Consider the following 15902-nt stretch of genomic DNA (forward strand, 5'->3'; position numbering starts at 1 on the left):
AAAAGTTCTGCCTCCTGCTCTGACGACTCTCCCCCATTGCTCGGCAGTAGTTTCATTGTCCCACTGGAATGGAGCTGATGGAGATCGGGATCTTGGAGGGGAAGGTGTTTCACAGGCAGCTCCCACCATTCCCACAAAAGGCTTTGAAAACTGGAACAAGCCTTGAGCTGGACTCCCTACGGTGCGGAGCCTGTGCAGCGAGCAGAACACCGGGGTGATGTGCCCCCGGTGACTTGGGCTGCTAAAGAGGTGGGGTACTGCAGCTTATGGGGCGGGTTCATTACTAAATATTACGCATCATAGTAATCAAGAAATGGTTCCATTTCTCTAGGGCTCTGTGCACCTCTGTGCAATTCAGTGCCTGAGCTGATCCTCCATTTTATGTAATTCTGGTAATTCAGTGTTTCTGAAATGTGCAACCTCCTTTGCCTGATACATCTCAAGTGATCTGCACGTCACAACCGCCTTCTTCCCACGCTCAGGCTCCCTGCAGACTCATGAGCATGAGGACCAACCTTAGGGCAGACTGTTAGGAACTAGGGCACAGATTCCAAATTGGTTGTGAGTTCTACGCTTAGATTTCCTTCCTGAGTATCAAGTGTAAACCCCTCAGGCACTACTACAGCCTTCACATGGAGTCACGGCCTGTCCCCTGGGGTGCTCCGATCGGTCTTGCTGTCTGGCTGAGCCTGTCTTTGTGATAGATGGTCCCTTACACCAAGAATCACAGCGATATTCAGGTTAAGCCTAGCCCCAAAGGATCAGTCACTTACCCCAGGTCAGTCAAACCACAGAACTCACACCAAGGATGTTTGTAGCCAACCTTATAATAAACTATATAAAGATGTATTAAATAGGACAAGGAACAAGAGAGTTATTTACAGGGTTAAAGCAGGTGAACATAGATACACAAATGAGTTACAATCTTAAATTTCAAAAGGTAACATGAACTTCTGTAATAAACAAACTCTATATGTCTTTTAGGGCTAACCCAGGTTTAACAGCTGGGGACCTCTTGCTTATGCCTAGTAAACCTTGCCCTCCATCGTTCAAGCAGCATAAAGTCACAGTTCCTTTTTGTTAGGGGTTTCTAGTCTCTTCCCCCCAGGTGCTCTGAGCTGCAAATTCAGCTGTTGGGAGGAATCCACTTGCACGACTCCTCTTCACAGGGGGAAGGGCAAAACAACAAATGTCTTTTGTCCTCTTTATCGTCCCACAGTAGTACATCTGGTGTTGATGGACCTTTCCTGTTGGTCAGGACTTAACATCTTCTGTTGAAGACCAGCTGTCTTTCTCCTGTCGGTGATTTACACAATCGCAGAGGCTCACAACACAAATGCTGAAATGTTACCTTACAATATGGGACACAGCTGTTAAAAATGAGATTAAGGAAACTCAGAGGCATTCAGTAAAGTGTAAACACTAAACACATTCTTACAATCCTAATACCTATTTTAACAACACTAACACACAGGTGAGCCAGCCTGATTCCCTCTGTGTATTTGTCAGTCTTCATTTGAGACATGGGAAATTGGCATGAGCTGGCACCTGGTCTGCCAGCATCACACCCACCTCTCCAGTCCAGGTAACCTTGGATATTCTGTCTTTCCCAAGAGCTTGGGAGGTTTACAATGTGTCACCAGTCTAAGGTGCTAAGGCTTTGATGTCTGATTGCGTTATTTAGTTTGCTTCCAAGCTAATATTTGCTCTAGTCCTCTTGAAATGTGAACAAGACCAGTGTTGCTAGCCTTCTGGAATTATCCCTGTGAATAAGGGTTGCAGAAATGGATTTAAGATGATCACCTTTCAGTTTTCATGAAGCACTAAATACTGAGCACAGGTAAAATAGCTTTATATAATTACATGGGTTCCACAGTGTAAACAGTTGTCCGCCTTCAAACCCCTCCTCAAAACTCTCCTTTGCCACGATGCCCATAAAAAACTTGGCAATACTCAGGCTGCTAGGTGTGATGAGAGCACAGTCGATGACGCTGACCAAATATTGTCTTGTTTCCTTGTATTCCTCTGCCTGTCTGTAACCATCTTGCCTTAGGTGCTATGGTAATATAAATAATAACAATTGTTATTCAAAAGGAGGGAGTGGGCTGAGATGGGTGTGACGGGTTCCCCCCGGGATGCCACCTGGAACTGGGGTACCACTCAGCCCCCCGACCCACCAGCCTGGGCTCCCTTTACACTGTATTGCTGTGACAAGCTCTCTCCAGGCTCCAGCCTGCATGTTCACCAGCACCCATACAGACAGGGATACACCCAGCTGTAGTTACATGCAGATGCTGTGATCAGCCCTGCATGGGAAGGCTCCAGCTAGGGAACTTCCCAGCTACTCAAGCATGCACCCCCTCTGGAGTGTAAACACAAATTATACTGTCTAGTGTGGCACAGGGAACTGTACAGCATAAGCTCATAACATTCACTCCCTCCCTCAATGTGGAGAGGAATACACAACCGCTTTCTGCCCTGAGTTATGGCTCCCACACACTGGTTTTAGACAAAGCAAAAACAAGTTTATTAACTACAAAACATAGATTTTAAGTGATTATAAGGGATAGCAAACAGATCAAGCAGATTACCTAGCAAATAAATAAAAATGCAAACTAAGCTTAATATTCTAAACAGATAGGATATGAATAGCAGATCCTCACCCTAAGTGATGATACAAGCGGGCTGCAGATTCTTAAGGGGAAAGCTGCACTTGCTTACAGCTTAGAATCCCAGGTGTTCCATTCACAGGCTAAAAATCCCTTTAGCCTGGGTCCAGCACTTCCCCCAGTTAAGACTTTGTTCCTCAGGTGTTTCCAGGAGTATCCTTGGGTGGGCAGTCAGTGCAGAACCTAGAATGATATCACTCCCCTACCTTATACAGCTTTTGCATATGGCGGGAACAGGGGCGCCATTTCAGATTTGGGGGGAGGGGGCGAAAGGGGGACAACTTTAACCGTGATTCCAGGGGCTACTTAGGCACCTGAAAACTCCAGGTTTTTTTTGCAAATAAATTATAAATTAGCTGATAGGGCACTGTATCTAATTCCTATATAAAAAAAGAAGATTAAATAAATATTAGACCCACTCAGCTCTAATACTAACATCTTCACATCTTATGTCAAGTCACTTAAGGGACACTGGTTTGGCTTCAAATTGTAATGTATATTCTTTGTTACTAACTCTGGAATACAGCAACTGAAACAACTGTAGAAAAATCTAGAGAACTTTCTATCACTTTTTTGCAGTTCCTCAAGCTTGGACTAGATCATTTAATGTTGGAAACATCCTACTAGGGCAACAAGGCCCAGTGAGTTTAAACTGCACCTGCCTGGGGCTCTAGGGGTGTTACCCCACTACAAATAACAGACTAGAAACTGGCCTTAAACAGGCGTGAAGGTGACTTTCACAGGGTCGCCAACCCCAAATGTTCAAAAATCAATGAGTCAGGCTCACCAAAAATCATGAGATTATGTAAAAATAATAGATTTGGGGATCTTTTTATTTGCCTTCTGCTGTTTGAGCCTTTTGGGTGCCCTGGAGTCACATTTTGATGCTTTCTCCACAGTCAGGAGGGCTAGAAACTTCATTTCTCTTTAAGAATGAAGGTTGAAATCATCACAGATCACTTGACTCCAGGAGCTGGGGCTTTAAGGAACATAATTATCATGAGACTCATGACAAAATCATGAGAGTTGGTAACACGGCTTTCCCTTCTGTTGAAAGGCTCGTGACTTTCCAGAAGGCTCTTAAGCACAACATGACAGCGACTGGAGTTGCAGCTCTCACAGGAGAATATTTAAAACCAAACACCAAGAAAATTCTATATTTTAAAGTTGAGAAAAAGCTGAGACTTCTGAGGTATCTCAGGGCCACTGCAGGCAGGAAAGGCAAACAAACAGGCACAGAAGCTCTGGGCAGCTCTTCCTCTTGAAAGAAAGTTGGAGGGTCAAATCTTCTAGTCCTTAATCCAGTAAAACTTCGATTGCCATCAGAGCCTCCACTCACCAATATTAACGTGTGCTGAATAACTCTACACTTCATACTTACATGTCTGAGCCATCTTATCCAGGGCTACACATTTTATACACATTGGCTCAGGGACTACATCTTCTGGCATATTCTGAACAGTGCTGAGCACACAGATGATGGCCAGTGAATAATACAAATCATGACAATAATAGCCGACTTTATGGACTCTGTGGATGCAGTTTCTGTTCTTTGTTCTGGAATTGGCCTGGATACAGCTGAAACCCTACAAATTTGAGACACAAACACATTGGATACTTATTTGACACTTTCTCATTCCTTCCTTTTCTCAAACTCAGAACAAAAAACGACCAAACACAATGGTTTTCAGTTAAAATGTAAAATTGCCCAGCAGCCATTGCTCTACAACCCAGCATGGGGCAGAACCTGCCACCGCTTGGGAGTTAAGTGATTGCCTCTCATCTGACTCTCATCCTCCAGCCTTCCTGATCTCTATGCTGCTTTTCATGCTGTCAACCATGACCTCCATCCCGACCTCCTGTCACCGTTTGCTGGAGTCTCAGAGAACTGGCCGCTTTGCTTTTCCTCCCATCTATCCTCTTTTTTTTGAAGCATGCAGCAGAGAGAGTGGCTGGTCTGCTAGATAGGGAGGTAGCCCTGAGAGACCTGGATTCTGCTCCCTCCCTATGGACTTGCTGTCTGACCTCAGGCTGGTGCCTTAGGGACAGAGTTTCAAAGGTTTTCAGGCACCCAAAAATGCAGCTAGGTATGTAGTGGGAATTACAAACACCGAACCTTCTAGGCACTTCTGAAAATCCCACTAGGTGGCAAATACATTGAAAATCTGGCCTTTAGTCTGTGCCTCAGTGCCCCACCTGTACAATGGAGATCTCAGCCCTGCTGTACTGCACCAAGGGGCTGGGAGGAGAAATAAGTTAGACCTTGTGAGGAGCTCAGATATTACGGTGATGGGACCATGCAAGTACCACAGGTAGAGTGGGAACGTCTATATACGCTGCTATCTCTTCCCTTGGTTTTGGCCCCTTCTTTTCACCTTGCCCCCAAATCTCCCCTTTTTCTGAGCGTAACCTTGGCTCAGAGGGCTTGGCTGTTCTTCTTCTGATTCCTCTGTGTTCTCTCTAAAACAACCCCGCCTCCCTCCACAGAGGGATTTCTCTTTTAAAGGCTAAACTTCCAGATCCTTAATTTAATCACCAGCCCTTTCTTATCTTAATCACCCTGCCTCTGTTTGTAAACAAAATCCGGACTCCCTGTCCCAGGGCCACCCCTCCCCTGCAGCATTTACATTTCGCACTAAGGCTGGGCTGTAGTTAAGAGGTCCATCTGGGAGCTCGCACACCACCTGTGTGAAACTCGGGGGAGTGGGGGAACGACACTCCTGCCCCTCTGCCCCCCAGCCACCATTGGCACCCCTGGGCGGGAACCCTTTGTTTCAAAGCTTGGCTCCCATGCCCAGTCAGTGGAAAAATACTGATATCGCAAGATGGAGTCCAGCGCCAGGTGACCTGGTCATATGTCCCTCTAGTGTCACAGCAGCCATTACTGGGAGGCTGTCTGTAGTGTCGTCAGGAAGGCACCCCAGGTGGGAAATAAGCTTCTTCTAAGGCCTATTGTTTTCTCTAATGGCCCTTCCCCACTCAGCTTTTCAGAATGAAAGCATCTTGTCTAGGGGGCGTTATCCAGGTGTAAACATGTTTGTAATACAGATACATAGGCAATATTCCTAACTTCAGATACAAAAATGATCCATGCATACAAATAGGATAATCGTATTCAATAAGTCAGAACCTGTCCAATGACACCTCACATGACCCATCTTGCATAAAACACATCATAATTTTGCCATAGGTATATCATAATAATATCACTATGAAGAATACGGGGTGCAATGCCACAATGTGCTGGTCCATTGAGATTTAGAGGAACATCCCTTTGTTTGCTGGCAGTGTGGAGCCTAAATCTGGGCAGAAACTGGAGTTTTTATTTCATGAGCAATTCCGTGATTTCAGAATTTGACATGTTCCAATTTGGAATGAAAACAAATTCTGAAATGTCCCCCAAAGGCAAATGTTGGGGGGAAAATCATTTTGGGTCAATCAAAATGCTTTGTTTTACTTTTGACTTTTAAAGGTTTTATACTCTATTCTAAGTTGGAATAGAATATAAAATAAATTTTGAAATGAAAAGTCGTTTCAAAATGAAAACGAGACAGAGCATTTCAACATCATCACAATGCTTTGCTTCATTTTTTTCAATTTCATTGAAATTGACACTTTCCTGCCGAAAGATTTGATTTTGACGGAATGGTATTTTTCAGCAGAAAAATCCCACTGGAAAACTTTCGCCAGTTCTAGTGGAGCCCATCGATCAACCCAACATGCAACAGAAATGTGGCGACAGATACTTTGAATCAACACGGTGTTACTCTTCCTTGGCAAAAGGACTCACTAAGTCCACAATCCTAAAGAGATCTGCATATTACACAATATTTGTTTCATGGAATTTCACATGCATTTTTGCAGTTCCATGACCCCATTTCCCCCTAAAATTTAAATGAAATTCTATTTTTTTCATTACAAATATAACATTTTTGCTTGGTTTTGCCACCTTTTTTCCCCGAATAAGCACCTTTTCATAGCTTCATGCTCACAAATGAGGATGTTTTGCTCACAGCTTGCCATGGCATCACTGTGAAAATGTCCCTTTGGTGCTTGGAAGCTTGCACCTACTTTGGGAACATTTTCTTTGAAATTGGCCCATTTTCAAATTTATTAATAATTGCAAAAAAATACCCCTTTGGATCTCAAGCAGTTTTGCATTTCAGCACAAATATTTTGTACCTCTGTTTAAGAATACCATTCAGCATGCCTCCAAAACTACTTTCTGTGGGGCCTGGGTAATTCCTGGGGAACTCTCATCCAAGTAAAAACTGGCTCAAGCTTGTGAAATCACAAGCCCAGAGGTGTTCTAGACTGCAGGCTTGCTTAACTTCTGGTTTCATTATTGCTCACATTACAGAATTTATGCCCAAACCCAGTCAAAATGGGAAACTTTCTAAAATCAGTATGATGATGCCTCTGGTGTTTTGTGTGATGCTTGGAATAGCTTGGCATCTGGACGCAGAAGATAGAGACCTAAACCAATCAGGGGAAACTGGCTGGATGAGTTTGAGCCCGTGCGCGCACATAATCATATTTAAAACCCTTTGGGCCCTCTCCTACCCAACTGCTATCACATTCCAACACACTCAAATCTTTTATTTTCACCGTTGCTTTCAGCAGGTCATGGTATCCGAAGTGGTGTCTGCATTACCTGGAGCCTGTCAAGACTGTCTGACCAGCTGCAGTAGAACCTAAGAATGGCCACACTGGGTCAGACCAATGGCCCATCTAGCCCAGAATCCTGTCTTCTGACAGTGGCCAATGCCAGGTGCCCCAGAGGGAATGAACAGAACAGGGAATCATCAAGTGATCCATCCCCTATCACCCGTTCCCAGCTTCTGGCAAACAGGCTAGGGACACCATCCCTGCCCATCCTGGCTAATAGCCATTGATGGACCTATCCTCATGAATTTAATCTAGTTCTTTTTTGAACCCTGTTACAGTCTAGGCCTTCACAACATCCTCTGGCAAAGAGTTCCACAGGTTGACTGTGCTTTGTGTGAAGAAATACTTCCTTTGGTTTGTTTTAAACCTGCTGCCTATTCATTTCATTTGGTGAAATTTTATGAGGAGTAAATAACACGTCCTTATTCACTTTCTCCACATCACTCATGATTTTATAGACCTCTATCATATCCCCTCTCAGTCGTCTCTTTTCCAAGCTGTAAAGTCCAAGTTTTTTTAATCTCTCCTCATACGGAAGCCATTCCAAACCCCTAATCATTTTTGTTGCCCTTTTTTTGAATCTTTTCCAATTCCAATATATCTTTTTTGAGGTGAGGTGACCACATCTGCAGGCAGTATTCAACTGGAACACAATGCTGTGCGATTCATAGACTTGCTGTTAAACTGGACACCTAAAGATTCTGCTCTGTGTATCGGCTCCAAGCCTACATAGGGTTCCACTGTGTCTAATAACGGTTAGATGGCAGATGCTGTTGGTGTCACACCTCAAACTTCCACAACACAATTATCATTTTAAACAACCTTTCAGGAGGAATTTCTGCCAATATTGCAATGCCAAAAAGCTGGGAGCTCCAACTCATTAGTAGTAATTGATGAGACATTTGGAGAGAAATAGCGACGGGTATGGAACATGGCCATGAAACACCAGTAATCGAGATTTTAAAAAAACCCAAAGACACCAAAGCAAGTAGTAGGGAGCTGGCTGGTCTATTACCAAAGCATGGCTAACTGCCCACTTCGGGGAAGCTTTTATCTGTTTCCACAGCAAAGCACACGCTGCATGGGCATCCAGTATGAAATGAGGGGTCTGTTTACCGATGGGACTTACTTGCAGCTGGCAGATGCATCAAAGACAAGTGTCAAATATGGCCATGGGGAATGCCCTGCCGGCAGCTGCACATGATCAAAGCATATTCTTCTCCTGGGGTTTGCTGACTTCACACTGTATTGTGCATGCCATGAAAGGGATATTTATCTGTCACTATCTGCTCCAAGGAATAGAGCACCACCGGTCAGCTCTCTCCATGTGCCTCACAGCTCTGTGACCTTACCAGCCCAGCATCAGCAGCAGGGAGAAAGGAATGAAGCATCAGCAGTGCCCCCCATATCCCTGCCAACATCAAGGCAAGATGAGAACACCTCGTGGTCAGCAACGTGGGAAACAACTGACAGAGCTAATAACGTCATCTGGGGACCTGATCTCCAGTTGTCCCCAGGAGCAGATCACCAACCAGTGCCGCTCCCAGTCCTCAACCCAGACTGACAAGGGCCAGGGAAGTCTGAGAGATCTGCACAGTTGTTTTGCCATAGTCTTTTCAATAAACCCAGCCAGAAATGGGGAGTGGACGGGTGGCAATCATTAGCCAGGCTGCCGGTGATAGGCAACTTGTTTCCAGGATAGTGGCCCAGGGTGTGTAGGGAAATTCCAGCCTCTCCCCAGCTGGCTTTCCTGGCTGGGTGGTGAGATTGCATCTCCTGGAGAACAAGATGGTTGCAGAGGAAGGTCTTGACCCTGCAGGCAACTCCACACGGTCAGATCCTTACGGCCATGTGGAGCTCTGCTGAACTCAACAGGAATCACTGGAAGTGCCAGGCTGCTCCTGGTGATTTGATTGCAGGGTCGCAGCCGTAGCTCAGCTGCAAGAAGAACCTAGGACACTCACAGCCCTTGGTGTTAAGCACTAGACCAGGGTTCTCCATTTTTCCCATACTCTGACCCCATGCTACAAGAGAAGAAACTTGGGGATCTTCTCCCATCTAGCTGCAGGGTGGTCACAACCCCCCTGAAATCTGTCTGTGACTCCTCTGAGGGGGTAACCCATGCACTAGACCATGCAAAGACTGTGAGAGGGGCTGGTGGGCATTGATTATACTGCCAGGGATTTATCTTTCCTGATAACAAAGCATAGTTTTATTCTTTATCTGGTTAAAAAAACCCTCCATGCTAGCTGGAAGAGGTGCATGTTGACGGGCCCAGTGGGTTTTAAAAGCCATCTGGAGATTTGCTGGAGTTTTCCTGGCAAAAGAGTTCTTCAGTGCCAGACAAACTGTTAACTGCTAGGCAGGCATATTGCAGGGAGCCCAAAGATCTATAGGTGGCCAAGGAATTTAATGTCAGCTTTCCCATTGACTCTTTAAATCCAATCATCTAGAAACAAATTTACCAAAACAAACTGGCCCTCAGTTTGTTTTCTGATGGATTTTCTAGAGAAGAGTTGAGTTTCGATTTGCTTCCAGGGCTTCGATCATCTCAGGCTAAATCTAACAAACATCAGCCAAATGCCTGAAAAAATAGTCCCAAACCACCCAGTTGGGGGCTTGGGGAACTGGCAATGGACTACTGGACCTTTCATGTCTGAGAACCTGGTTCAAATCCAGTCCAAATCACTGGAGGCCAGACATTATTGGTAACTTTCAGCTGTGCAGTGCTCTTCTGTGGACATGGTTTGTAGTCTAGGTCGGGTTCCCTTTAGAGAAGTCTCAGGATCACAGTAGCTTTGAGTCTTGGAGTGAACAACTGAGCTGGGGGTGCCGAGATGAGGTCTCTGTGGGTTGGCAGGGAGATAATGGGGAGCTTCCGCCACTGTTGTTGCTTCTGCTACACCTGTTCTCTGGATAAACAGACCCCCTCCTTCTGTTGCGTAGCACCTTTCACAAGCATGACACGCACTGCAATGACAACCCAGCAGTGCACACCCTGGGGATCCGTGGAACACAGACTTCCCCATTGCCAAGTCTTTGTCACTGAAATGGGATTAAAGGAAAAGAAACCAGAACTGTCAGTGTCATTGATTTTCCTTTGGGCTGTGGGGGAAATGGTCAGATGTGTTTTACTTTGGTTAAGTCAGGCTGTTGTCAATAAAACTCTAAACAAACCCTGTATTTTCAGTCTATTTTTGGATGGCCTGGCAGCCTAATTGCAGCCATTCACTTGCCTCGCATTCTACCTGGTGAAAGATGATGGGGCTGTTACTTGCTTTGTTGCTTTCTTTCCTCCTCATTTTTTTAATCTGTTGAATTATTTATTCACACATGTCCTAAAAATATAGATTCCAAGGCCAGAAGGGACCATTGTGATCATCTTGTCTGACCTCCTGTCGAACACAGGCTGGAGACCTGCCCCCAAATAATTCCTAGAGCAGAGCTTTTAGAAAAGACATCCAGTCTTGATTTAAAAATGGTCAGTGATGGAGAATCCACCATGACCCTTGGCAGGTTGTTCGGATGGTTAATTACCCTCTGTGTTAAAAATTTACACCTTGTTTCCAGTCTGAATTTGTCTAGCTTCAACTTAGAGCCATTGGATAACGTTAGGCCTTTCTCTGCTAGATTGAAAAGCCCCATTACTAAATATTTGTTCCCCTTGTTGATACTTATAGATACATTTACATTTAGTCATATTATATCGCATATTATTTGCTTGCACCCAGTTTACCATGTAACCCAGATCGCTCTGTATTGGAGACCTGTTCTAGTCATTATTTACCAGTCCTCCAGTTTTTGTGTCATCTTCAGACTTTATCCATGATGATTTTATGTTTTCTTCCAGGTCATTGAGAAAAGTATGAAATAGCGCAGGGCCAAGAACCAAATCCTGCGGGACCCCCCTGGAACCATGCCAGGGCAATGATGACTCCCTGGTTACAATTGCATTTTGGTATAGAATCAGAATCAAAGTAAGAAAGTTGGAAGGTTGAAAAGAAAGATAAACAGCTCTGCCGGCAGAAGAGAGCATCATAAAATGAGTCTCTAACATCTTATCTTTATTACATCCCAACACTGTACTAAGGCACAAAGCTTGCTCTGACAGCCAAATGTGCTGCAGAATAATTTATGCCTCTACACAGCTCCATCAGGTATGTATCTCTGTCTTCAGTTGGTCTCATTTATATTTATGGGGCCCTTTTTTGTACAATAAAGCTGAGTAGCAATGGCATACGTGTGCTGGGTGCCATACACCAGCTAAGCCAGCGGCTGCAGCGGGCATTGCGGGCAGAGCGGGGATCAGAACTCAGGGGTCCCTGAGCACGGGGCCACATGCCTCTCTCATACAAATGGTCCCATTCACATTTTTAAATGGGCGTTTAGGTTTTCAGACTCATGCAGAAATACTTACCATAAAGCAAGTAGGAGATGCACCCGCTTCCCATGACTCACCACTCTCTGGGGCTTATATCTCCTTCTTTAAACTATGTTCACTGGGGGAAGGAGACCAAAGCCCTGAGGTAAGTGGGGACGTGGGATACCGGGAGGAAGTACGAGCAGGAAAGCGCAAGGGGGAGGGCTCCTGCCTCATACTGAGAAAGCCGGGCGATCAGCGGGTTATCTCAAGTGCCTATACGCAAAGGCAAGACGCCTGGGAAACAAGCAGGGAGAACTGGAAGTCCTGGCACAGTCAAGGAATTATGATGTGTTTGGAATAACAGAGACTTGGTGGGATAACTCACATGACTGGAGTACTATCATGGATGGATATAAACTGTTCAGGAAGGACAGGAAGGGCAGAAAAGGTGTGGGAGTTGCATTGTATGTAAGGGAGCAGTATGACTGCTCAGAGCTCTGGTATGAAACTGCAGCAAAACCTGAGAGTCTCTGGATTAAGTTTAGAAATGCGAGCAACAAGGGTGATGTCGTGGTGGGAGTCTGCTATAGACCACCGGACCAGGGGGATGAGGCTTTCTTCTGGCAACTCACAGAAGTGACTAGATCGCAGGCCCTGGTTCTCATGGGAGACTTCAATCACCCTGATATCTGCTGGGAGAGCAATACAGCGGTGCACAGACAATCCAGGAAGTTTTTGGAAAGCACAGGGGACAATTTCCTGGTGCAAGTGCTGGAGGAACCAACTAGGGGCAGAGCTCTTCTTGACCTGCTGCTCACAAACCGGGAAGAATTAGTGCGGGAAGCAAAAGTAGATGGGAACCTGGGAGGCAGTGACCACGAGATGGTTGAGTTCAGGATCCTGACACAGGGAAGAAAGGAGAGCAGCAGAATACGGACCCTGGACTTCAGAAAAGCAGACTTTGACTCCCTCAGGGAACTGATGGGCAGGATCCCCTGGGAGAATAACATGAGGGGGAAAGGAGTCCAGGAAAGCTGGCTGTATTTTAAAGAATCCTTACTGAGGTTACAGGGACAAACCATCCCGATGTGTAGAGAGAATAGTAAATATGGCAGGCAACCAGCTTGGCTTAACAGTGAAATCCTTGCTGATCTTAAACACAAAAAAGTAGCTTACAAGAAGTGAGAGATTGGACAAATGACCAGGGATGAGTATAAAAATATTGCTCAGGCATGCAGGAGTGAAATCAGGAAGGCCAAATCACACCTGGAGTTGCAGCTAGCAAGAGATGTTTGTGACAAAGTTCCTCCTCTACTTTGGTGGGTCTTGCGCTTATTGGCAGATTTGCTCGCCTTGGAGCTTCACAGCAGCCCTCAGTTTGGCCGTTTTCGCGAACCCACAGTCCAGGTCGACTCCTCCTGTGTCTGACCAGGAGGTGGGAGGATTTGGGGGGAACCCGGCCCGCCCTCTACTCCGGGTTCCAGCCCAGGGCCCTGTGGCATGCAGCTGTCTAGAGTGCCTCCTGGAACAGCTGTGTGACAGCTACAACTCCCTGGGCTACTTCCCCATGGCCTCCTCCCAACCCCTTCTTTATCCTCACCACAGGACCTTCCTCCTGGTGTCTGATAATGCTTGTACACCTCAGTCCTCCGACAGTCCGCGTTCTCACTCTCAGCTCCTAGTGCCTCTTGCTCCCAACTCTTCACACGCACACCACAAACTGAAGTGAGCTCCTTTTTAAAACCCAGATGCCCTGATTAGCCTGCCTTAATTGATTCTAGCAGCTTCTTGATTGGCTGCAGGTGTTCTAATCAGCCGTCTTAATTGTCTCCAGAAGGTTCCTGATTGTTCTGGAACCTTCCCTGTTGGGAAACGGAACGTCTTTTGCTTGCTCCTCAGCTATCTGCTTTCTGTTCTTTCCTAAAGCCCCCTGGCCCGGATTTTTCTTACTTTTTGCACCTGCCTTAGTCCCCCCCCGACCGGGTCAGACGCTTTTTTTGTTTTTCTTTTCATTTTTTGTGTTTTTTTTTCCGTCTACGTCCTTTGCCAGCACCCGCCCCCCCCACGCCTGCTTTCGGGCGCAGCTACTTGCCTCAGCTGAGCCCCCGGAGGAGGGGGGGGAAGATTGCCGATTTGCTGTCTGGAGGGGGGAGTGGAAACCCCCAGACCCAGCCGTCTTGCCAGCAGCTCGGACTTTACAACATTCTTAACATGCCGAAGGCCTTGGAACACAGCCAACACAGCCGGAGAAGGAGATTTCAGCAGACAGAAGAAATAATTCAAGGGAGCTATAAATCATCGTGAAGAGGGCCGTAAGATTGAGTAACTTTCTGAATTATACTCTCGTGGGGGGGAGTTTGACTGTGATTACTTGCGTTTGTGGCGGCACAGGGGGTGTGGCGTGGAGACCCCCACCCCCGATCCATCGGTGCCCCTACCCCCCCATCGTTATTACAACTGTCACGGCCCCCCCGCCGTCTGTCCCTGCTGGCAATCTGCCATCTCCTTTCGGATCCAGCTGTTCGCTTTGAACTTTGCCTTCCGGACCGGACACAACAGCCGACCAACCGAGACTCTTTGGACAAACGTGTGTGGGTCTGCACCCCCCCCCCCGGATTGCTTATCCCACAGCTTGCCCCTATTACTGGACCCCGATTTTGTCCCCCCCCTCCTCCCAGTCCCCCCCCCCTCGGCATCCCTTCTCTTTTTGTTTGCAGCCTAGTGGAAGGAGGGGCTATTCCGTTTTCTCCCCTCCCCCCCCCCTCCTTCCGGTGTCTCCCTGTCTTTCCCTGCTCACAATGGCGGGGAACGAGAGGGGTGAGATTGCTTCCATAAAATTAGTTGTCCCTTCCCCACCACCACCCCTGCCCGACCCCCAAGGTCCCCCCCCTGCCACTATTGCTAAGATACTTGCCACCCCCCCTGCTGGGGCACCGGTAGCAGGAGGCACCAGGGTGATTGCTGCTGCTGCTGCACCCACCGCCCACCCAGATTCTAGGAAACCCCCCCCGGTTCGCCGGAAGGGCCAGGGCGGGTGGAAAGGAAAGGGCCCCGCTAAAACCACTGAGCCCGCCATGGCAGGGGCTGCCCCCACCGCTGCGGCCTCGTCATCAACCGTGGCGCCCCTCCCTGTATTTCCCTCCACCAGCTCTGCGATTGCCCCTCCCCCGGCCCCCGGGACGTATGCCCGGGCGGCAGCGGGCTCTCCCCTACCTGCCGCCTCGTCATCTCGCCCCCCCCCCGCCTCCGCCACCATCACCAGCGGCCGAGGCCCTTTCCCCGCTTTGACCAGGAAGCACGGCGTCCGTTGCCTCCTGGTGCCCGCCTCGCCCCACGTGGAGATATACGTGCAGGCGTTGGCGAAGGTGGTAGGACCCACGGCTATTGTGGCGGCCTCCAAGATGTATGGGAAGGTTGTTTTCTTCTTAGCCTCGGAGGATGCCGCCCAGGAGGCGGTAGAGAGGGGCCTGACGGTGGGGGGGGTGTTTGTCCCCCTAGAACCGTTAGAAGACCTGGGCGTCCGCCTCGTCCTTACCTCCGTTCCTCCCTTCTTACCCAATGCTGCCCTGTTACCCGCTCTTTCCACCCTGGGGAAACTTGTCTCTGTCATCAGCCCTCTCCCGTTGGGCTGCAAGGACCCCACCCTCCGTCACATTTTTTCGTTCCGCCGGCAAGTGCAGCTTCTACCACCGGCAGGAGCGCGTGACGAAGAGGCGCTTGAGGGGTCCTTTCTAGTCCCCTACTAGGGAGCCCGCTATCGGGTCTTTTATTCTACCGGAGAGGCCCGGTGCTACCTCTGCCATTCAGCGGGGCATGTCCGCAGAGACTGCCCTTTGGCCCGGGGGGGAGGGGTCCCCGAAACCCCCGAGACCCGGCAGGACATCGGCCCCGTTGCTGCCGACGCCCCTGGCTGCCCGGCACCTGAAACCAACCCTCCTCCTACTCGACCCATTGCTGCTCCCGTCCGGGCCCAGGAGATACCTTCCCTACAACGCCCGGGCGAGCAAGGGATTTCCACCCTTGCTAGTACCAACCCAACAGAGCCCATGGAGGAGGGTGGGGCAAGGATATTATCGGGTATAGGAGAGGGCCCTCCCCAAGGAGAAGCCCCCGCCCCTCATGTTGCCCCACCGCTACCTCCCCGAACCCCTAAACCATCGCCTCCGCCCCCCGGCACGACCCCTGCTAACCAGCCCCCAGAT

The 15902-nt window shown here is 48.0% G+C and overlaps 1 long non-coding RNA gene across 3 annotated transcripts in view; it reads right to left on the reverse strand.

The window, feature by feature from the left end:
* Positions 1–824: 824 nt before the first annotated feature.
* Positions 825–15902, reverse strand: part of LOC125641542 (uncharacterized) — a 92744-nt gene continuing 77666 nt past the window's right edge. For 2 of the 3 annotated variants that reach the window (XR_012669543.1, XR_012669544.1), the window contains exons 2-3: positions 2664–4255; positions 825–2056 (exon numbers count right to left, since the gene is read on the reverse strand). This is a non-coding gene — a long non-coding RNA (uncharacterized LOC125641542). Of the gene's footprint in view, positions 2057–2663; positions 4256–13300; positions 13399–15902 lie in introns of those variants that run through there. The other variant, XR_007358081.2, reaches the window with a different exon arrangement.

This window comes from Caretta caretta, chromosome 8, assembly GCF_965140235.1.
Source record: "Caretta caretta isolate rCarCar2 chromosome 8, rCarCar1.hap1, whole genome shotgun sequence".
Taxonomy (NCBI): domain Eukaryota; kingdom Metazoa; phylum Chordata; order Testudines; family Cheloniidae; genus Caretta; species Caretta caretta.